This window comes from Pinus tabuliformis, chromosome 6 (genome assembly GCF_031772625.1).
Source record: "Pinus tabuliformis cultivar Carrire ecotype Pingquan chromosome 6, CPIR1, whole genome shotgun sequence".
Taxonomy (NCBI): Eukaryota; Viridiplantae; Streptophyta; class Pinopsida; order Pinales; family Pinaceae; genus Pinus; species Pinus tabuliformis.
The window spans coordinates 397,286,296-397,309,609 of record NC_142292.1 but is presented as its reverse complement, the minus strand read 5'-3'; the positions used below and the strand labels follow the sequence as shown (position 1 = coordinate 397,309,609).

General features: G+C 38.6%; 1 protein-coding gene across 3 annotated transcripts in view; it reads left to right on the top strand.

Moving 5' to 3' along the window:
• The window catches only part of LOC149258976 (arginine--tRNA ligase, cytoplasmic-like), a 284,232-nt gene that overhangs the window by 25,849 nt on the left and 235,069 nt on the right, over positions 1 to 23,314 (top strand). The gene's annotated exons all lie outside the window — the stretch shown is intronic.

Genomic DNA, 23,314 nt, shown 5'->3' with positions numbered 1-23,314 from the left:
ATAAGTGTCAACAACAAGATGATGCATCTACTATGCCCAGATTCTGTCTGAGGTATTCAAATGTCTCTCTGCGCAGTGGTTTGGTGAATATATGAACAACTTGTTCCTTGGAGGGAACATACTCCAATTTGACCTTTTGTTCAAGCACTTGTTCCCGAAGAAAATGATATTTGATAGGTATGTGTTTGGTCTTGGAATGCATGACTAGATTCTTTGAAATACTGATTGCACTTGTATTATCACATAGAATGGAGATGGGTGGAGTACATGTGATTTGAATGCCTTGCAATGTTTGCATCATCCAAAGCATTTGTGCGCAACAAGATGCAGCAGCCACATATTCTGCTTCAGCTGTAGATAATGCAATTGAACTTTGTTTCTTGCTGAACCAAGACACTAATCTGGAACCCATATAGAATGCACCACCACTAGTGCTTTTTCTATCATCCACGCTTCCTGCCCAATCTGCATCTGTGTATGCATGAAGTGTAAGATCTATGCCCCTAGGATACCATAAGCCAAAATTCTAAGTTCCTTGAAGATATTTGAAGTTCCTTCTGACTGCCTGCAGGTGTGATTCCTTTGGATTTGTTTGGAATCTTCCAACTATTCCCATTGCATGCATGATGTCTGGTCGGGTACCTGTTAGATAGAGCAGACTACCAATCATGGATCTGTAGGTTGGTTGATGTATTGCTGCTGATTCATCATTTGCGCTGAGGTTGCATCCTGTTACCATAGGGGTACATACTGGTTTAGAATCTTCCATGCCATATTTCTTCAAGATCTGCTTGAGGTACTTGGTTTGTGATAAAAAAATACCATCTTTATTTTGTTGAACTTGTAAGCCAAGAAAATATGTGAGCTCACCAAGCAGGGACATTTCAAATTCTTTCTGCATTACCAAGGCAAAGTTTTGACTCATGGCTTCTTCATTGCTACCAAAAATGATATCATCAACATACACAACAAGTATTAGCAATTTATCATTGTCAATTTTTATATATAGATTGCTATCAGCTGATCCTTTTGAAAAACCTTGTTGATGAAGGTATTTGTCAAGATGATAATACCAGGCCCTTGGAGCTTGTTTTAGACCATAGAGAGCCTTTCTAAGTCTGCATACGAGTTTTGGATCATTTCCAAGGATGAATCCGTTTGGTTGCTCAATATACACTTCTTCTTCTAGGTCTCCATTAAGAAAGGCATATTTCACATCCATTTGATATACTTTGAACTTCTGAAAACTAGAAAGAGCAAGAAACATTCTTATGGCTTCAAGTCTAGCAACAGGTGCAAAAGTTTCTTCAAAGTCTATACCTTCTTGTTGAGCATACCCTTTACAAACAAGTCTGGCCTTGTTTCTAATAACTTCTCCATTTTCATTCAGCTTGTTTTTGAATATCCATTTGGTTCCTATGACATTCTTATCATTAGGTCTAGGAACCAATTCCCAAGTATTATTCTTTTCAATCTGCTCAAGTTCTTCATTCATGGCCTTGACCCAACATTCATCTTTGCGTGCTTCATTTACATTTTGCGGTTCAACAGAGGAAAGCAATGCTAGATAGCTTGAAGCTTTTGTAATAGTTCTTATTGTCTGCACTCCTGCTTCTTTCTGCCCCAAAATTTGAGTCTCTAGATGATTCTTCTGAACATACCTAGATGGAGTCTTTTCTTCTACCCTTATTTGTTCTTCTGGTGCCTCATTGGTTTCTTCTTCAGAATTTGTCTGATTTGATGTGGAAGGATAGTTCTCATCTTCTTCATAATCTTTGGTTTTTACTTGCTTTGGATTTTTCCTGCTTCATCAACCACAACATCAATACTTTCAACAATTTTCCCAAGTCTTTTATTATAACACTTGTATCCTTTACTTCGGGAAGAGTAACCAAGGAGAATGCCTTCATCTACTCTAGGTTCAAACTTGCCAAGTTTTTCATCAGTCCTTTTGATGTAACATTTGCTTCCAAAAACTTTGAAATATTTTACAGTAGGAGTCTTACCATACCAAAGTTCATGTGGAGTTTGAGTGCTGTTTACCCAGACGTTTGTTTTGTTGAGAATAGTGACGGCAACAAATGCAGCTTCTCCCCAGAAGGTTGCAGGAGTTCCAGACTCATCTAGCATAGCACGAGCCATTTGTTGAACAGTTCTGTTCATCCTTTCTACCACTCCATTTTGTTGAGGAGTTCTTGCTGTAGAGAATTCCCTTCTTATTCCATGTTCTTCACAGAAGTCGAAGAATTCATCCGAGGTAAATTCCCCTCCTCGATCAGACCTGAGGCATTTGATTTTGCGATCTGATTCATTTTCAACCAAGGCTTTGAAGGCTTTGAACTTTTCGAAAGCTTCGTCTTTATGCTTTAGAAGTCCTATCCAACACATTCTGGAAAAGTCATCAATGAACAATATAAAGTATTCTTCTCCACGAGGTGACTTTTTCCTAGATGGACCACATAAATCAGTGTGAACAAGTTCAAGAGGCTTACTAGCTGATCCTTCCTTCTCAGGGAAATGTGCTCTGGTTTGCTTACCAAATTGACATGATTTGCATATTGTGTTTTCTAGAATGCTGATATCTGGAAGATCACGAACAACCTTGTATCTGCATGCTTTTCTTATTTGAGGGAAGCTTAGATGCCCCAATCTTCTATGCCATAGCCAGTGTTCATCATTTTTGCTTAAGTAGCACTGTTGTTGTCCCCCCTTGAGTATGTACAGGTTGTTTGGAGTTATTACACCTTTGATCACTGTTTCTCCTGTATCAAGCTCATGAACAACACATCCATTTGATCGAAATACTAATTCATTTTCTTGATCACACATTTGACTGACACTCAATAGATTATGCTTTAGGCCATCTACATACATAACATCCCAGCTTTAACCTTTTCTTTTAAGAGAACAGAGCCTTTACCTTTTATGACTGCAGGAGTGTCATTACCAAATGAGACTTTCTTTTCCTTTTCTAAGGCATTATATGACTGAAGTTTCTTTTTATCACCTGTCATGTGTTTCGAGCATCCACTATCGATATACCACTGATTTTCTTGTCCTTCTGCATATAAGGCTATTCCACATCTTTCTGTTTGCGGTTCTTTCTTTCTCCATGTTTTGGGACCTAATGAGGCTTGCTCCTTCTGAGATGTTTGCCGAAATTTACTCCTGCATTCAAAATCTTCATGACTGAAGTTGTTACAGATAGAGCATTTTATTTCATTTTCAAGAGCATAAAAGTTATTGTAGGTCCTTTTCATGATCCTAGTCACATTCCTTTGATTTTGTGCTTCTCTAGTCATGATGGTCTTGTAAGCAACACATTGAGCAGCTTTGTGTCCAAAGTTATGACATGAAAAACATTGGCCATTAAAGAAATTCATGCGATTATCAAATCTACTGACCTGATGATTGTAGTTTCCATTGACATTCATTCTTGCAGCAAATTGAGACTAATTTACCTGTGGTTGGTTACTGTTCATCCTTGAAGTAGATTGAACCCGATTTACCTGATGATCTGCTTTATGCCTTTGCTGACGATTGTCAACCTGCTCACTTCTCCTTGCTGCATCAAGATAACTTTTGGAGGTTGATGGCTTTTGTGCTTGAGGTGCTTCTTCTGTATATCCAAGACCTGTCTTTATCAGAGGAGAACGTTGCACTTTGATAATTTCATCTAAAGTTTCTAATCCTTTAGCAAATCTAAGATTGAGAGCTTTTGTTTTCTCAATATCTTTTCTTAAACCCACAATTTCACATTCTAATTTTTCATTGTGTTTTTCCCTTTCAGCAAGTTGGAATGTCAGAGTATCTATAATCATACTCTTTTCTTTTAAACAAATTTTAAGTTTAGAAATTTCTTCATAGAGACCATCTTCATCTAAACCATCCAAGAAATCATCATCTTCAAAAGCCATCAAAAGTCTATAATCATTACCATGTTCATCTTCATCACTATTTGATAAACCCTTGCTATCTTCATGTGTATAGTAGCTCTTCTTACTTACATTCTGTTTTCTATTCCATTTTGCCGGTTCCTTACCTTTACCCAGCTTACCTCTATCAGATTATTTACATAGGGGGGTAGGAAGCAAATTGTTTAGAACCGAACAATATCTCCCCTATGTAACGCAATGGGATTATTGCGCTACTATACATTTGGCTGCATAATGGCCGACTCTTCCACAAGCAAAACATTTGAAAGGTAGTTTACCTTTGAATCTTCCAGAACCCTGTTGAAGGTTCTTGAAAAAGTTTGCTTCTTCCTCTCCTTCTGAAATGTGTCCCGATTCATTTAGCTCTTCTCTTCCCGAAGCCTTGAATGCGGCTTCTCTCATATTTGATGGACCCCCTTTTCTCATTTCGAAAGCAGTTAGGATTCCGTGCAGCTGTGTCATAGTAATACTTTGAAGATTCTGCTTTTCTTCTATGGCAGAAACTTTTGATTCAAACTTAGAAGACAGGGATCTCAAAACCTTTTCAACTACAATAACTTCTTTTATTTCTTCACCCAAGTTTTTCATGCGATTAACAATGTCATCTATACGTAAGAACTAATTAGCTATACTTTCATCATTATGCATTTTGAGAGTTTCATATTGAATTCTGAGAAATTGTAGTTTTGCACGTTTTCCCTGATCGTCTCCTTCATAGCTTAGAACGATTTTGTCCCATATTTCTTTGGCGGTTTTGAGCTGCATAACCTTGACAAATTCTGATTGTGATAGACTCCCCAATAGTGTGTTGACAGCCTTGGCATTTGTTTCATACTGCTTTTTACCTGCAGTATCTGTAGGAATTGCTGATGGAAATGTGTATCCCCTTCCACGATTTTTGAAACTTCTGTTCCAAGAGATTGAAGATAGGCTGTGGTTCTTACCTTCCAATAGACGAAGTTGCTCCCGTCGAAGATTGGTGGTCTAATGGATCCGTCTCTTTCGTAGGTACTCATGATGATAGATCTTCCTTCAAGCGATCAAGCTTTTTTTGAAGGACCTCCTTTGATTCCAATTGTTGGAAATAATACTGAAGGGGGGGGGGGGTGAATCAGTATTAGCTATTCAATATTTCATTTCCGTAAACAGATTTATATACGCTACTTCTATTAATGAAACCTTCGTGTATACGCAACAGTGTTTAGAGCAACCAGCGTATACCTTGCAATCTTATAATTTAGTTAGTTGATCTTTAATCTGTGTATCAAAACCATATAACCAGTAATCAGATGCAATAAACAGAATAGGCAATCACACATATGAACACAAGATATAAGGTGGAAACCCAATTTGGGTGAAAACCACCTGCTGCAATTGTCTTAATCTTTCTTTAATAAGAAACTTCTACAAATTTTGTACTAGTGCAACCTTATACCAGTACGCAGGCTTCTACCTGCAAAAGGCTACAACTTTCTCTCGTTCTCCAGCTTTTCCTGGAAGGGAGCTAAACCCCCGTAGCTCTTGTACTAGCTAATGTGTTTACTAGTACGTAGGTGCTGACCTACAGAAGGCTACAACTTTCTCTTTTCTTCCAGGGACCTCGTTTCATAAATTTCAGATTGGATCCATCAATAACATCAATCAAACATCAAATATATTTGCATCAATCAATCTCCTTTGCACCAACCAAAACTGAATCAATCAATCACTTTTCTGAATGCTGTAACCAGAACACAGTAACAGTAACCAGAACCCAATGCAGAACCCAGAACACTGCAACAGCAAACAGAAGTATCTAAAACATATTTTATGAGACATACGCTACTTCAATGTGTCGAACCTGCGTTCATACGCTGTTATCTGAAGGCAGACTTGCGTATACGCTGTTTTTAAATGCCGAACCAGCGTGTATACGCGCCTTTGCTATACTGAGCTTGCGTACAGATCTCTAAAAGATGATTCAACCTTTACAACTATTCAGACATCAATTATACCCAGATCATCAGATTTACAGATTACGACATGCGCTAATTATAAAAGATCAAAGCCACAGAAAGATACTTCTCTTCAAGCCTAAAGATCTTGACCCGTCAATAGAACTTATCCTTCTTCAAGTGCTCAAGTTCCTCCTTGATTCAAATCCAACTCTGCACCATAACCCAATGACCAGTATTCTAGATCCTTCTCTTCATTAGATATTCAATACTTGAGTGCCTTTGCCTAATGATCTCCTCCACCTTTTATAGTCTTAGGCTTTACTCAATACCATGGTCCAAAACCACTTTAGAATCAATACCTTGGACCAAATACTTGGGGTCAATACTTCGGACAAGATACTTTGGACCAATACCATGGGTCAAAATACCAAGGACCAAATACCACGGACCAAAACCAAGTTTTCCAACATGTTTGCGATTTTCCTTGCGTGAAAGTGCGTGTATATGCATACGCGCCTTTTGGTCTGAGAACCCGCATGTATACGTGGTATGGTCAAGGGGAACCTACGTATACCTCTTTTTCCTTCATTCTGTGATCCTGAACTGTGATCTGTCATCTGAGTGAGTTGCCATCAAGGACAACACCTGTGTCATAGCGCCAAACCTGTGTCATAGGTGGGCCTCCCGACCCCGAAGGTATGACTTTTCATTGGTATAGTTGAATAATTTTGTTTACTTATCATGGACACTTTTGGGCATGGATTGGTGGGGGGACTCAATAGAAAGAGTAGGCTAGGTTTGTGCTCTTGTATCCTCTGCCTGATTTGGTGGTTAGCCTTATATCCTAGTCTCGTGGGATCTCCTTTACTGGCTATTAGCTTTAGGGCTGACACTACATGGGAAATCTTGATTTTGGTTGCGTGGTCCCGCTTCTTGACACCATATACATCACTCCCCTCCACTCATTTTAACCCCATTTATCACTTTTCCCATCCGGGTCCACATTTGTCCACTGGGTCCATAAAGGGTTAGCCTCCCCCTTCCCTTGCCCACACCTTGGGTCGAGCTTGGAACAATGTCCCAGAGGTTGATGTAGCTAAAAAGAAAAGAAAAAACATAATTTGGCCACTTTCAATAGGAAATGTACCACAAAATGCAAAAGATGGCCGAGACATACAAATTTAGCATGTGGGCAAAAACCAATCATGAGCTGTACCCATAGTTGCACGGGTATCGCTCCCAACCCTTAGAGAGAAAGTACCCCACGCTTTGGTGCTCCTAGGAGCTTGGGAGCTGGTACGAAATGCTCCAAAACAGCCGAGAGATTTTGCAGGAATGTTGGAGCTTTACGAGAGCTTTGCGGTCCAGAATGAGGGGTTTCCAGTACTGGTTTTGCTTGGGAATGTTGATCGGGAACTTGTGGGGGCTCCCATCCATCGAGGAGCGAGCATCTAGATGCTACTCGATGGATGGGAGCCCCCACAGGTTCTTGATTCACGAGTACCCACCGTTGGGGAAAAACGCACCATAGCTTGGCGGGAAAATTCTCTGTTTTGCCCTTTTCATGCCCACTCTTTGCCATTTCGCGCCCAATCATATGCCAGGTGAAGCCATGGAATGCACTTTCCCTACTTTCTATAACTTGCCTGCCATGGTTGAAGCTCCCAATGGAGTCTATGTCAATAGTAATCCATCTGTAATCAGCGCCGATGGCAACTATATCAATATCTCGTGGAATCAAGTTAATAGAAAAACAACAATACTAGTTGGTAATCACCAGCGAGGCTCTAAGCGAACTCTCTCATTATTTCAATATGCCAATAAATCAAGTCACAAAGGAGTTGAAAGTTGGTCTTATAGTGCTAAAGAAAAGATGCAGGGAATTCAGCATCCCACGTTGGCCTCATCGCAAGAGGAAAACTCTGGAAAGCCTCATTCACAATATCTAGGTAACATGCATGCTTTAACAACAATGTCTTGTAATTTTGTAATAAATTTTTTAATGTTAAACCCTAAGAATTTGATTGAAATTTTCTGGTAATTTTGTAATAAAAGTATTAATGTTAAACCCGAAGAATTTGATTGAAATTTTAATATGATATTGAAATCAATATTGCTTTTGCGGGAGCTAGGAAAGAACAATGGAGGCCGCGAGCGCTGAGCAATGCACGGTTGAGAAGCACTATGCAAATATTGGAGGAACAAAAGAGTCTCATGGAAGAAATGCCTGGCATTGAACTTGTAGAAAGAACCAAACGTCTTCGACAAGCCTGCTTCAAAGCAAGCTACAAGAAAAGAAGGCAGATGGCCATGGAGTCTGCCAACCTTGGTGGGTCTGAGGGCAGTACCTCTTCAGCGTCAGCCTCCCTTCCGTTTTAGATTGACAATATTATACATGTATATATATTTAGTTATGTACAATCATGGGCATACTGTATACATAACATTATAGGATCATTCTAAGGCTACAACTATTGTATATAAAATATTGTATAAACATATATGGTTAAAAGAATATTCTCTGAACTGAAATTAGTTTTTTGTTTTGCAATATAGTATTTTTACGGGCTGAGTGAATGTATAAATACTTTTGCCTGTGGCGCTGACTTTCCTTCTTCAATTACTCTTATCAAATTTGAACCTAGGTATGAAGCTTTTCTACGAATTTTAATTACATTAAATTTTAATTTTTAATATATTATATTATTTATTATTGCCGCTCCCAACTTGACGTTTCTTGTAAATTTGGGCAAAGCTTCTAGCCATATCGGATACTCGTTCCCACGTACCCAAAGTACCCACGTACCAGAAACTCGTGCAAATAGGCTCTACCCCTTATCTATGGGCATCACCCTGGTTCCTACAGGCCCTAGATGAGCCCCCTCCACATTAAGGAACCCATGATTGTCCCAACTCTTGGTGGGCAATGAACTGCCCCACCTTAAAAGGGGTATCTACTACTGTATCCTTCACATCATGCTCTCATCCCCTGGAGCCCCGAGCAGTTTGATGAAAAATCAATCAAAGGGAAAAGGCATGTGAAGAAGGGTGGAAAAACAAAGGTCGAGATAACTCATGTACCACAATTGCTCCCTCCTACACTCATATACCCAAGTGTGGGCTTCCCCTATTATATAGCTACCCTTGTATCATGGCACGTGGCTTGGAACCTTCCCCTGATCCCCATTCCATTCCATCATTATATCACATGCCACCTACCACTTGATGATTGTACCATGGGCATGCCATCCCCTTTAAAGGCTGAAACCACCTAATAGGATCCTTTGTTAACCCCCTATTGTGCTTGGAGACACCTGTACACTAAGTTACTAGTATTCGGATTTAGATACGGATACGGATACGGATTCAGATCCGGATACGGATTCACTAGTGTTTTGAAAAGCCAGGATTCGGATACACCAAGGAAACGACAAGTACAAATAATTTAAATATATTTTTTATATTTTTAAGAATAAAAATAAAAATTATAATTTTTATATTTTATAATTTATATAAATTTGTAAAATGTAATACTTATATAAAACAATTAATATATTTTATTAATAACTTTAAAATTAATATATTATTTATAAGTATTAAATATTAAGTATTTATCCTTAGTTTACAATTAATGTAAAACATAACAACAACCACTGTTTTAAGAATCGACTGGCTCGAAACCGACTCGGCCGAGTTGGTCCGAGTCATGCCCTCACCGAGTCGACTTGGCCTTCGAACTGGTTCGGCTAGTCGGGTTATTACCAAGCCGACCGAGTTGTCTAACAACTCGGTCAACTCGGTAATAACCCGGCTGACTCGGTTGAGTCCGAGCCTACTCAGCCGACTCGGTGAGAGCGGCCTGAAAAAGGAAAAAAAACAATGATTTTTTTTAAACTTGCTTTTTGGGGACCCCAAACCCATTTCTAAATTGCCTATAGGTTATTTGGGGTCCATTCCCCTCTCCTAAACCCTATAAAACCCACCCAACCCCTCTCATTTCCTCACAACCATCTCATTGCATTTGAGTGAGAGTTTGTGAGGAGTTGTGGAGTTTGTTTTTGGAGCAACAGTGAGGAGTCTTGGGCAAGCATTGTAGCAGGAGTGAGGAGCTTCTTGGGCAGCCATTTGGAGCAGCATTGAGGAGTTGGTTTGTTGGAGCAACCTTGAGGAGGCAGTTTGTGCCTAGAGGTATTTTTTTTCACTTGTAAAAATCTGTTTTTGCTTATTAATTTTTATGTGCAAATCTGGAAATTGAAAAGAGTGTTTTTTGTGAAAGAAATGAACATTGAAGCAATGCTATTTTTTTGTTTTCATTTTCAGATTTTTTTCTTTCATTTCCAAGTCAAAAAATGGCACCTAGAGTGAAAGACGTTGCTTGGGCATATGTTGAAATGGTTGATAGTCAAATGCATTGCAAATTTTGCCATAGAAAAATTAAGGAAGGTCCTGGGGGCATTAATAGGCTGAAACAACACTTGGCGGGGATTAGAGGCCAAATTACTCCATGTGAATCAGATGAAATTGGGGAGATTAGGAAGGAATTGTTAGCCAACTTTGAGAAGTTTAAAGAAGAAAAGGCTAGGCAAAAAGAGTTAGAGGCTGAAATTGGGAGGAAGAGGAATATACAAAAAATGTTGGCTACCAACCCCCATTTTGATTTTGAGGGTTCTTCCTCTATCCCTTGAACCAACCCCTTCCGATATGTTCCTCCCTCTTTGGAGTCTATTCAAGAAAAGGGTAAGGGTAAAATGAAAAAGAAGGGTGATATGAATATCAAAAGTTATTTCACTGTCACACCCTCCTCTCCATCAGATGCACATGGTCCTTAAGCTAGTAGAACTTTGTAGCCCACTTTAGATGACCATTGGAAGAAAGAATTGAGGGAGACTGCTTGTGATTACATATGTAGATGGTGGTATGATGCTGATATCCCCTTCAATGCTTCTCGTTTACCATATTATGAGCCTATGTTTGATGCTATACATATTGCTGGAAAAGGCTTCAAATGCCCTATTATGCATGAGATAAGGGGGTATCATTTGCAGAAGGAAATTGCCTTCATTAATGAGTATTTGAAAGATTTCAAGGACTTATGGGCAAGAACATGATGTACCATCATGTCAGATGGATGGACTGATCAAAGGAACTGTACCATCATCAACTTTCTTATCTTCTGCCCACAGGGAACCATGTTTCTAAAATCAGTTGATGCATCTGATAAGGTAAAAGATGGAGAATGTTGTTTCAACTATTGGATGAGGTTGTTGAGGAGGTGGGGTGGCTAATGTTGTTCAAGTCATCACATATAATGCCTCTAACTATGTTCTTGCACATTGCATAGACCTCATGCTTGAGGATATTGGCAAATTATATTGGGTCAAAAACATTGTAGATCATGCCAAAAGCATAACAAAATTTATCTACAATCATTCATGGATTTTGAGCTTGATGAGGAAACACACAAGGGGCAGGGATATTATTAGGCCCGCCATCACTAGATTTGCTACTATTTTTTGACATTGCAATCTCTGCTTTCACAACATAGAAACTTGCAAAAGATATTTTCTAGTGAAGAATGGAATCAAAGCTAGTGGTCTCATAAACAAGAAGGCAAAGAATTGAAAAGGAAAGTTAATGAAGAAATATTTTGGAGAAAGGCAACAAAGATTGTGAAGCTTGCTGAGTCACTGGTTAAGGTGTCGCGGTTGGTGGATGGGGAAAGATTGGCTATGGGCTTGATTTATGAGGCTATGGATCAAGCAAAGGAGAAAATAAAGAGGGCATACAAGGATAAAGTGGCTAAGTATGGGCCCATTTGGGCAATCATTGATGAAAGATGGAACAATCAACTCCATCACCTTATACATGCAGCTAGGTATTTTTTGAACCCACGGTATCATTATAAAGCTAAGGCGACAGGAGCTTTGAAGGGGGAGGTTAGAGATGGATTGATTGATTGCATTGATCGCATGATCCCATTGGAGGGTGATCAACTGGAGATACACCGACAGACCACAACCTTTAGCAATGCCTCAGGTGCCTTTGGGAAGAACCTAGCAAAGATTGCAAGGGAAACAGATGAGCTAGGTAAATAAAAATTTCAATTTTCAAATTCTTAATACTTATTTTGTTAAATCGTTTATAATTTGAAAGTTGGATATAATTTGTAATTTTGTTGAGCTAACTCATTACACTTCTATGTTTTTTGTGGCAGAATGGTGGGAGGCTTTTGGTAGCCATTGTCCTGAATTGCTGAAGTTTGCAATTTGTATTTTGAGTCAAACTTGCAGTGCTACTAGTTGTGACCGCAATTGGTCTGTCTTTGAGAGGGTTCACACGAAGAAGAGAAACTGTTTCGATAAAAAACGGTTAGATGATCTAGTCTGTCCAATACAACCTCCGGCTTAGACGCAACCAATTGTTGAATAAAAGCGCTGATTCAAATCCCATTGTGTTGGAAGACATTGATCCAACATCAGATTGGGTAGTGGAAGGTAATCGAGCAGAGTTTGATTCTGATGAGGATCTTGATTTGGATTTATAGGTGGAGGCATCACTCGAACATAATGTTCAGTTGAATGCAGATCTTGATCCACTTGTACCAGCCCCAAGTCCTCCAATTGCAGGTGCTTTCTCTGCTCAGCCACAACAAAAGCACATATCTCGTCTATCTCAGCTTGCAGCTGCTGCACAACCTGCTAGTGCTACCACTTCTACAGTTGCAGTTGGAGATGATGATGAGGAGGAGCCATGAGCTGGCCTGTCTGACTATGATTCAAAGGTTGAGCCACATGATCTTGGCTCCTCTAGCAGTAGGCCATTTCTAGCCTCCTTGGTTATGTGTTTTTGTTTTGATTTCTATATCATCATCATGTATGTATTTACTATTGGACAATGCACTAGGTGCCATTTTGATATAATGGATATATTCATGAGCCTACTTTGATCATATGTTGTCTTCTATCTATATTCTAATGCTGTGTGTTTGGAAACATGAATGAAAATCTTTAAAATTATGTTTTTTTTATAAAAAAATAAATATTTAATGTATTTTTTACAGCGACCGAGTCATTGAAATTGAGCCGGCCGAGTCGATACAGAGTCGGAGTCGGAGTCGACCCTCGGCCGAGTCGGAGTTTTAATAAACATAAATTAAATTAAAGGGACACGAACTATTTAGATTGGATTATAAGGTGAATTGTTTTTATTAATTTAATAGGAATTTATTATAAACCATCTAAGACTAAACATATGAGAGCTGGCAATTTAAAATTGGCAGCATAATAAGGTAATGTCAGACCTGGCCGACCACTAAATAATCGTGGGAGCAATTGATTTTTCAATAATTTAAATATATATATATATATATATTTTATATTTTTAAGAATAAAAATAAAAATAAAAATTATAATTTTTATATTTTATATTTTATAATTTATATACATTTGTAAAATGTAATACTTATATAAAACAATTAATATATTTTATTAATAACTTCAAAATTAATATATTATTTATAAGTATTGAATATTAAGTATTCATCCAAATCAATTAGTTTACAATTAATGTAAAACATAACAACAACTATTATAAAATTATAAACATAATTAAACTAAAGGGACACAAACTATTTAGACTAGATTATAAAGTGAATTGGATTTGTTAATTTAATAGGAATTTATTATAAACCATCCAAGACTAAACGTATGAGAGCTGGCCATTTAAAGTTGGCAACATAATAATGTAATGTCAGACCTCGCTGGCCACTAATTAATCGTGGGATTCAGCAATCGATTTTTCAATAATATTTCCAAAGTCCACACAAGCCACTAAATAATCAGGGGATTCAACAATAGATTTTTCAATAATATTTGAAATGTTCTGCACACATTTTTTAACGGGACTCTTCAAAAGCAGCTCTTAAAGTGAACTTGGTGGATCCGGATCCGATTCCGTATCTGATCCGAGATCCAACTACCTAGACCCATGGATCTAGTAACATAGCTTTTACATGCCAAAACCCACTATGGAAGGGCAGGCCACCATGAATTGTCCATTTGATTCCATGATTTGTAAGCGCTCTTTTAGTTGATTAATCTAATGATTTGTTGTATTGGAGGCAAGAGGACGCATTGGATCTTATGTGGGATTGCAAGTGGGTCTCCATTTTGGGCTTGGTCCTCCTACACGGGGTCCAAGTCCTCTAGAGGGCCACAGTGGCACTTGTAGGGTGAGCGTAGAGAGCCATGGGCCTCCACCATAGCAGAAAGCTCTTCATGGATCCCTAACACCATTCAGTGATTGCTCGTGTTCCACCGTTTTGGATGAGGATGATGCACCTAGATCACCATGCCCAATCTGATTCACAATTGTATCACACACTAGGCAGAGGTTCCAGGGTCCATATGAGGATGTGTCTCATTGAAAGAGACAAGGGAGGGCTTATGTCATGATCCTAGCCCTTACAGATGGTTTACGAGCATTATCAATCCACTTGGAGACCCATGAGGATGTCATTGTGCCCCCACGCCCACTTGAGGACACCACATGTGTCTTGCTTGGATATTAAGGGGCCACCCCCTTGACCACTATGTTTGGAGCCTATTCTCTCACCTTGGTACACTTTGGACTCCCCTAGGCTTCTTTAAGGACCCACCGACTCATTGTATTTATTATTTTGCCCTCTTGAGTGGCTTATCTTTGTGTTATGGAGCTATCTTGGTGGGCTTGTCACGAAGTTATGTCATTATTGTACATTATTTTATTATTTGGGGCTTCATTAGGCCTAATTAGGCAAATCAAACTCATTAGGAAGGATATAAATTGATGAGAGCTCATTTGAGTTTCATCATCACTTGGATTTGGATCATTTGTTTCTTCTGGAAATTTTTCTAGGCCTTTTGATGGATGAATTGGAGATCGAAATGCATTTCGGTGTTTGGAAAAGCTTAATGTCTGGTCTTGAAGTTTCGATTTCTGTGCATTTTGATGATTGGAATAGTTTCGCTATACTAAATTGTCTATGGAATATTTTCGTTCATGAAGCTGGTGTCGCTGCTCTTTATGGGCTTGCCTTTGTGAGGGATTTTCATATTATCATTAGAAGTGTGGTGAATTATTGTCCCAGAGGCACATGAATGTTCATGAATTGCTTTGATAAGTCATCATTTGCAATATAAAGAAGTATAAATTTCCCTTTGTAACCTAGTTGCTCCTTAGGCCATACGAAGTTGCTGGGGAACTCCTTGGTTGGAATTAAGCATATCTGAACATTGATTTCATTTGACTCCATTCTCCCAATTGGCCAAACACTGGTCTAGTCCGAGGTGATCACCGAACGAATATCTTTACACCTCCTTTCCTCTATGATAGGCCTAACACTAGTAGGTCACCTAGGGCACCAAGCGAAATCTTTTGTAGCCATTCAAAGCCCTTTAATTTTGGTCCAGTATTGCGCTCGGGTTTTCTCAAGAGGTCCTCCAAGTTTGAAGCAAATTTGACGGTGGAATCCCGAGATATAGCAAGCCCTAGCCACAAGACCATCTCTTTCCCTTGGTGGATTTGGGTTAGTGTCCTCACTTGGGTAATTGCATTTGTATTTCAAAAGAAAATTTGTCCTTTGATCCTATTCTCCTCCCAAACCTAGTCAAGGCCCTCTATTGTTAATCAACTCCACACCCTTGACCTAGTTTGGGCCCACTTGGGTTCTTTGTGGTCCCGCAACTTTGTAGCTCACTTTCCAGAAGGGTCACATAGAAGCCATTTCTCCTTTAGGATTCTCAGGTCTAGGATATCTCTTGTCAAAGGATCCAACTCTAGGCTCAAGTATCATCTTAGCCCTTCCTAGAGAGCTCATCACCTTGCCTCTTAAGCAAGTCAGCCATTTAATTGAGTCTCCCTTGTGAATAGGCTCTAGGAATCACCCTCCATCCATTCATTGATCTATTCATCCTTGTTATTCCTCTCATACAGTGACTCCTCCCATCGGTGAAAGTCTGTAAAGAGTAGGGAGCTTTAGCTAAGGTGACAGTGGGCTATTGCATCATTGTTGCCCCTTGACCTTGTGGTTGCTCTATAGGATCCCCTCCTAGGGCCCTTGTTATTGAGTGGTAACATTGCCTACAAAGAAGCAAATAGTAGATATCTTGACAATGTACTATATAGAGGGAGATTTGTCTACTTCAAAGATGAACTGGGTATAGTATAAAACACCTTCCTCTCTAAGAGGAAGTGCTGAATGGAGTTAGAGAGCAAGGGTTTTGTCTAGTCTATGATGCCTAGACTGGAAGGGACCTGTTGCTGCTGAAATCCACACCTGAGATTATCAAGGAAAAAGTTTCTAACTCTACTTGGTGTGGCCTTGGGGGCAAGTTGCAAGTTGGGGCTGTCACCCAACTTCCAACTCCTTTGTCTAGGCTAAGTCCTAGCGAAAACAAGGGGGGTAGTCCCTAAAAGATAAAATTAAGGCTTGATTAGTGTTGTGCTAAGCAAGTTCTAGGAGTTAATACGAGTTAAACCAATTTACAATTCACCATTAACAAGATAAACCATCACATGTGCTTCAAAATAAATGCATTCACAAATACATAAGCATCACATATCATTCATGAAGAAACATATATAAGAGTGCCAAACCAATGAATGAAATATTTAAGCAACTTTAAATATATGATCACTAAAGAGACCAGTGCCAATAATCCAAACAGGTCCTTGAAGGAAAAGTAAAGTACTTGGAAATGAAAGGATTGAAATAAATGTGCTTGCCAATTTGTAAATCAACTTGTGAAATCAAAAGCAATGATATCAAGTAGACAATGCGAAATGTAAAATGTGATGAATTGCCTCTTGGTTGATTTTAGAATTAATTAGGTTGTCTCTTGAGTTAGTGTAAACTAGAGAGATTGCTCCCAATCTAAATGTAAAACTTTTCCCACAAAACTTTATCCTAGCAAAGATAAGGATGGCTGTAAGGAGATCCAACATGGAGAAACTCAGCTTCGTTAATGAGTATCCATCTGATTTTTCAAGTCAACCCACTCGCAAGTAGATTCAACATTGGGCTTCCCAACCTGATTTAGCAAGTTGAGTGTTTACCATCTCCAAACTTGGAAAAAGAAATGGGTGAAAAGGGGCCCTATTAAACTATACAACCAGTTAAGCTGGAGGTTAATTTCTCTAAATGCAAAGGAACTCAAATCTAATAGAAATAACAAGTTAAAAGACTAAACTAGACTAATTGCATAAATGAAAGGAATTGCAATTTCCAAACTTGTGATAAGATGCCTTGAATAAATTGATGATGCTTTGCAGAAAACGAACAAGAGAAACTTATGAGGAACAAGTCCCCAGCTGCCCAATATCAGTCCAAAGACACAACACCAAGTTTGTTCACGATTTCAGAAATTTTATGTTCAAATTGAGGTACAGTCTGCCCACCAAAGATGAGAGAAAGGTGAGCCTTAGGAGACACTCAATACCTGCAAAAAGGGGTCAACAAAAGACAAGGTGAAGGATGCCAAGCTTACTTGGGCATCCGTAAGATTACAGGTCAAACTTAATTAGAAAAATTTACAAGATGACTACTAAAACTTGAATAAAACTCTACCCTATGGCAACCAAAATATGCTGGGTTAAACCAGCTCTTCTTGGCCAATTTGTAGCTGTTGTGAGTCATGACAACCACTAAATAGCCTCCAAATAGCTTAGATTTTCAATGAAAAGTTCATAAGCTAACCCAAGGAAGTAAGTGCTAGGCCCTTTTAGTTGTCCTTCCTTTGGATGTCTTCAGATGCCCCTAAAGATGTCGAGATCCTGACTTCCTTGACTCTTGAAGGTTGGTTGATCTAACCAATGATTTCTCCAACCCTCAATCCTTGAAGATCACCTGAGCTACACTTAAGATACTTGCATCCAACAATTAGTAAATTCAAGGAATAGATTGCAAAAGGGAAAACGATAACTTGTAATATTCACAAGTACACAATGTCTTCTATTCAGGTTTGCACAACTATTAGAGGATATACAAATACTTGTCTACCTCTCCCTAGGCAATACTGCCACTATTTGGGCCTCGATTTACCAAAAGAAATGCAACAAATCAAGTTCGAAACAACACATGTATACCTTGCATCAAGAAAGAGTCATCAACATCACCCCAAGATAGAACTTCTAAAGTCTTTTCTTTATTATCATAAGCAAAAATGGACTGACAACATTTACCCAAGCATGAGCTTCCTAACCATGAGAGACAATGAACCCATGGGTTACATTTATACAGAAATGCGAGGAAATCCCAATACAAAAACTGGATGACAAGTGGAAGAGGTGACAATCTCTATGCAAGGTCGAATTCTCCATGTGTAATTTGGACTGGCTGTAAGTGGCACAAAACTGGCGCGTACTTCCTTGTTGGCATGTGCATATTTCCCTTGAGATCAGCGCTGGTTCCTTAAGTGTTGCCACATGTGATAAGAGAAGAGTGGAGAGGAGGCAAGTTCCCACGAAATCTGGGAGTGACCCCAACAGATCTGCCACGCAAAACCTATTTCTGTGTGAGCTGTTAACTTGCAGTGTAACCCTTTTTCAATTGGCTGCGTGGAGCTGCTAACTGGCAGCGTATCTGCTGTGTGTGTGAGTCGAGTTAAGGTGGAGAGAGAGGTGGGAGTTAACTCCCACAAAATCTGGAAACATTGATCCTTGACCTGCCCATCAAATCCGTGAGCATCAGGCAATGAAATTTAGCCTGCTGGTGTGGAAAATCGAGCTCCCTAACTGACAGTTGACTTGACCTTATCATGGCTTGGAAATCAAACCCCCAAGATGGCCTCCAACTCAACAAACAACTGATCTTTGACTTGAATTTTGAATTTCCCTGTCATTTCCACTTGGTGACACATTTATTGTGTTCACCATTTATTATTTTTTGCAATTTTTTTCACCACTTTATGTCACTAACATAGGAGAAGTGGGTTTTGCGGGGTTAAAAGTCATTTTTTGACCCTTAAAAGTGGACCTTAAAAGAATGTTGGGGTGGAGAGCATGAATTTAAGTACTTATATGCCCTCAACATCTTATAGGCTCACTTATTTACAATTTTTTGAATAATTTAATTAAAAATCCCGTCCTGTGGGAATTTTTTAACAAATTAAAAAATCCTATCAAAACCTAATCAAATTTTGCAACACTTTGGATATGTCTTAGTATGGTAATAGGCATAGACTCTAGGCACTAGGATGGACCCAGGGCTAAATCATCAAGCTGTCACTCCAACTTTGGAGGTAGTTGAGTGAAAAAACTCAGCTAATTATTCATCGAGGAAAAACAAGAATAAGATAAGCGAAAAAAAACACTGTAGAGTGCACTTACTTGACGATTGAGTCCCAAGTCGCCTAAGCTTTTTACAAAAGGTTATCATACTAGTGACATTTAATACAATTCCCTGCAGGGTTGCGAAATTTGAGAGAGAAGAAAAGTAGAGAGAGGAGAGAAAAGGTCAACAGGTGCCTGTTGACTTGTAGACCTGAAAAAATTGTGAGTGCCTTATACTTTGGGCTATGGGGGATTCAAATTCTGCTCAGTGCAACCTAGCAGATAGCAGGATCCACAGACTTCGACTATTGCAGATTTAATTATTTCTTATGTATTGACTTAGGAAAAATTTATTTTTCCAAAGTCAAATTATAATTTGATCTCAACCTTATTTTATAAAGTATTCTCAGCCTTTGGGAGTGCTGGGTGGGGCACAGGTCAAGTTATAAAGGGAAGATAAGGCAGCTGGTGGATAGATCGATTTTTGGCATTAGAATTGCGTGTTTTTTTTTGCATTTGTGGCCAGTTTGTTCAGCGAGTAGGGAACTTAGACCAGCGCAGAGAGGCAAGGAGAAGAAGCATTCAATTCTTAGATTTTTCAGGCAACGTCACCTTCAACCAGGCCATTGGGGTTTCCTGGGTATCTCTGGTGTCATTGTGTTTTATGGTGTTTTTGTCTTTAGATTTTATTTTTCGTTGTGCATGCTAGGTTAGAATATTCAGTATGTTTGGTGAATGTATTTGAAGGTTTCAGTTTAGTTTTTTTCGTTGCTGCAGATTCACTAAATTAGTTGTTGGGTATTTAAAAACTAACAAGGCGATAAGGTATACGTGCCACATTTGAAAGATCCATTATCTGGTCACAAATATTTTACATAAGGGTCAACAAAAGCTTAGGGCTCGATATGATCAACATTAGGATGATTTTTAGTTTTGCATTTTTAGTTACATAAGATCTCGGGTTTAATTTTATAAGGGGCACTTTAATGAGGAAGATAGGAAGATAGGAAGATCAAGTTGCTTAAATCCCTTAAATTGTCACCAAGCATGCTGGAGAGAAGACATTGAACCTATTATCTTGCATGGGCATTTATCTAGTCTTCATTGAATCTTTGAATCATTGATGTTGGATGACAACGAAGAAAAATGATTGAGCTTGTTGGTGAATATTTGGTTGTAAAAGTTAGTGCAATGTTGGAAGAGAATATAGTTCTATTCTACAAGGAAGGAGCAAACTTGTTCATCTGAGTTTTTGTAGAAATTGCTACCTTTTCTGCTGCTTCCCTTTACCGCTCTTCTTTTATGGACACTGTGATGCATGAAGACTGTGCATATGAAATACGACTCACTTGATTATACTCGAGTCCTTTCCTCAGTGTGAGGTTGACTCCTCACTCATTCCTTTATATTTGTTGGGTCCTTTGCCTCTTTCCTTATTTGACGGACCAAATAAAGCTAGGTTCTCATCACCATCCTCCTTGCTGGTCTTCGAATCCATCTGATTCTCCTCTTGGATCCTGTCATCCCAAAGCCTTTCGAAGTCAGAGAGGTTTTTTTGAGTGCAAATACCTTTGACAAATGGTTACCATGAAGTTGGGAAACCATTCATGTTCACTATTTTTATATTGCAACCTTCTCTTCGACTGCTGCCATCTGATTATGAATCTATGTGATCTTCATAAGGTAACTGGTGATTGTGTTTGATCTGGTCATCTCTATGGAATTGAGTTTGTTCCACAATATCATTTTCCTGTTTATGTTTTGACTTTGGAAAAGACTAACTAGGGCATCGAACATCTCCTTTATTGTATTCTTCTTGGATACATGGGGGATCATATGGTCCTTTATGAAAAGATATAATTGTGAAATCTCTTATCGCTGTTCCTTCCCTACAATAGATTTACTGCTGATGATTGTGTTTGATCTGGTGATCTATATGGATTTGAGTTTGTTCCACAATATCATTTTCTTGTTTATGTTTCGACTCTAGAAAAGACTAACTAGGGCATTGAAGATCTCCTTTGAGGATTTCTGCAAATATATAAGAATGTGTATTGAATAATAGATAATCGATAAGATGATGATTACAATGAGCCTCGTGATGGTGTACTTATATGCATTGATTGGTCATGAGGTAAGAAATGATTACAATGAGCCTTGTAACCAACTCAACAACATCCTCACGAGAAGAAAATCAAAAAATTTCCACACACCTAATAAGTTCCCTATCGACATCCAAATCATGAGAGTAGACAACTCAACCAAGCTACGTATCGGGACCATTTAGAGCAGAAACAACACACTGATGTTCCAAAGAATATTGACGTAACCTCAATCCAGTCCTATAAAGACACTTCGTTACAAAATTCCAATGATCAGAATATTCCACAGAAGATTAATCTAGGATGGTTTGATCCCTTCTTAGTGCGACAATTTTATTTGTTACTTCGAAGATCATATCAACTTGTATCGACGAAGATGATAGCTCCGAGACGAGAAGACATTCGAAACCGAAAAAGAGATCAAGCCTTTTGCATCAACAAGCTTTGACGACAAAGCTTTTTTTGAGGAGGAAGGCAATGTTATGAATAAAATATATATAAATATTATAAATATAAATGATTGTAATAGTGATTAGTTAATTAATAATTAATTAAACAAAGAGGCATGTCTAAGGTGATACGAAAGGGTGCTTACCTGGCTATATATACAGGGCCCTCATTCTCAATTGTATCATCATTTTTATTCATACATTTAATATATAATCTTGTATCTCAATGGAGATCTACATATTGCAAGTCTTCTGGAGTATTTAAACTGAAGAACGAACTTTGTTCGCTTCAAATAATGGCCAAACTAAATATTGAAGTGCAGAATTGTGTGCCCTAGAAGAAAACTACAGATATTTTCATCAAGCCTCCCGGTTATATGTTTATCAAATTCAGAGATAAGCTTGATGTCTATTCCAGTTTGACCATCAAGGAAGGATGATAGAATCTATTATTTTATAATGGTCCTACTTTTTATTATTACTTAGGTTAGGACATTTTATTTCAAAATAAAGGTGTAATGTGATGCTATAAAGTTGAGTTGTGTGGTTATAATGACTTAATTAAGTCATATGTTAGGTGTTAGGAATTATAGTTCGTGGATTACAGAATGTATTTGTAATGTACATCTGTTACCTTATCATTGAAACTATGTAACAAGACACTATACATTGGAATAAAATCAATGAGGAATGTTTTCTCTCTACCACATGTGAATGTCTTTGTTTGTGCATCTTTTGACCTGTTGTAAATTCATTAGTTTTGGAGATCAGCTGAAGTTTGCAGATTTTCTGAGAAAAGGACTAACAATCAATGCTTTCACTCTCCCGCATGTGAATGTCTTTGTTTGTGCATCTTTTGACCTGTTGTAAATTCAGTGGTTTTTGAGATCAGCTGAAGTTTGCAGATTTTCTGAGCAAAGGACTAACAATGCTCTTGGTGCCCTGATTAGTGTTGCTTCTCTGATGGTTCTTTTACTTTATTCCAATATATCATTCAGCAATGATACTTCAGAAATTCAACCATAAAGAACCGTAGAGATCACATTCCACAAAAGAACACATGATTCTCATATAGTTCTTTTACTTTATTCCACTATATCATTCAGCAATTATACTGAGAAATTCAACCATAAAGAACCGTAGAGCAGTAGAACAGTAGAGATCACATTGCACAAAAGAAGACATGATCTACCCTTGGAAAACCCACGAAGGGGAAAAGCCCAACAACCTTTTCAATAGAGAAATTCTTGTTCAATGAGAGACACACCTAGACCTATGGTCAAACCTGGTCTTCCCCTCCAAGTCAAGCCTCCCAATCTGATCTAGCAATTTGTTATGCCTGTCCTAACCCAGAATTTCGGCCCTCCTGCAATTGCCAGTCACCCCAGAAATTTCGTTCCCTGCAGTTACCCAGAATTTTGGCCCTCCTGCAATTGCCAGTCACCCCAGAAATTTCGGCCCCTGCAGTTACCCAGAAGCGAACCAGAGAGAGAAGAGCCAATCCACATGTGCGAGTTGCAAGCGAGAGAAGGGAGAGTCAATTCATCCTTCTATTTGTCCCGACTCCTTTTCATCCTTCTTGT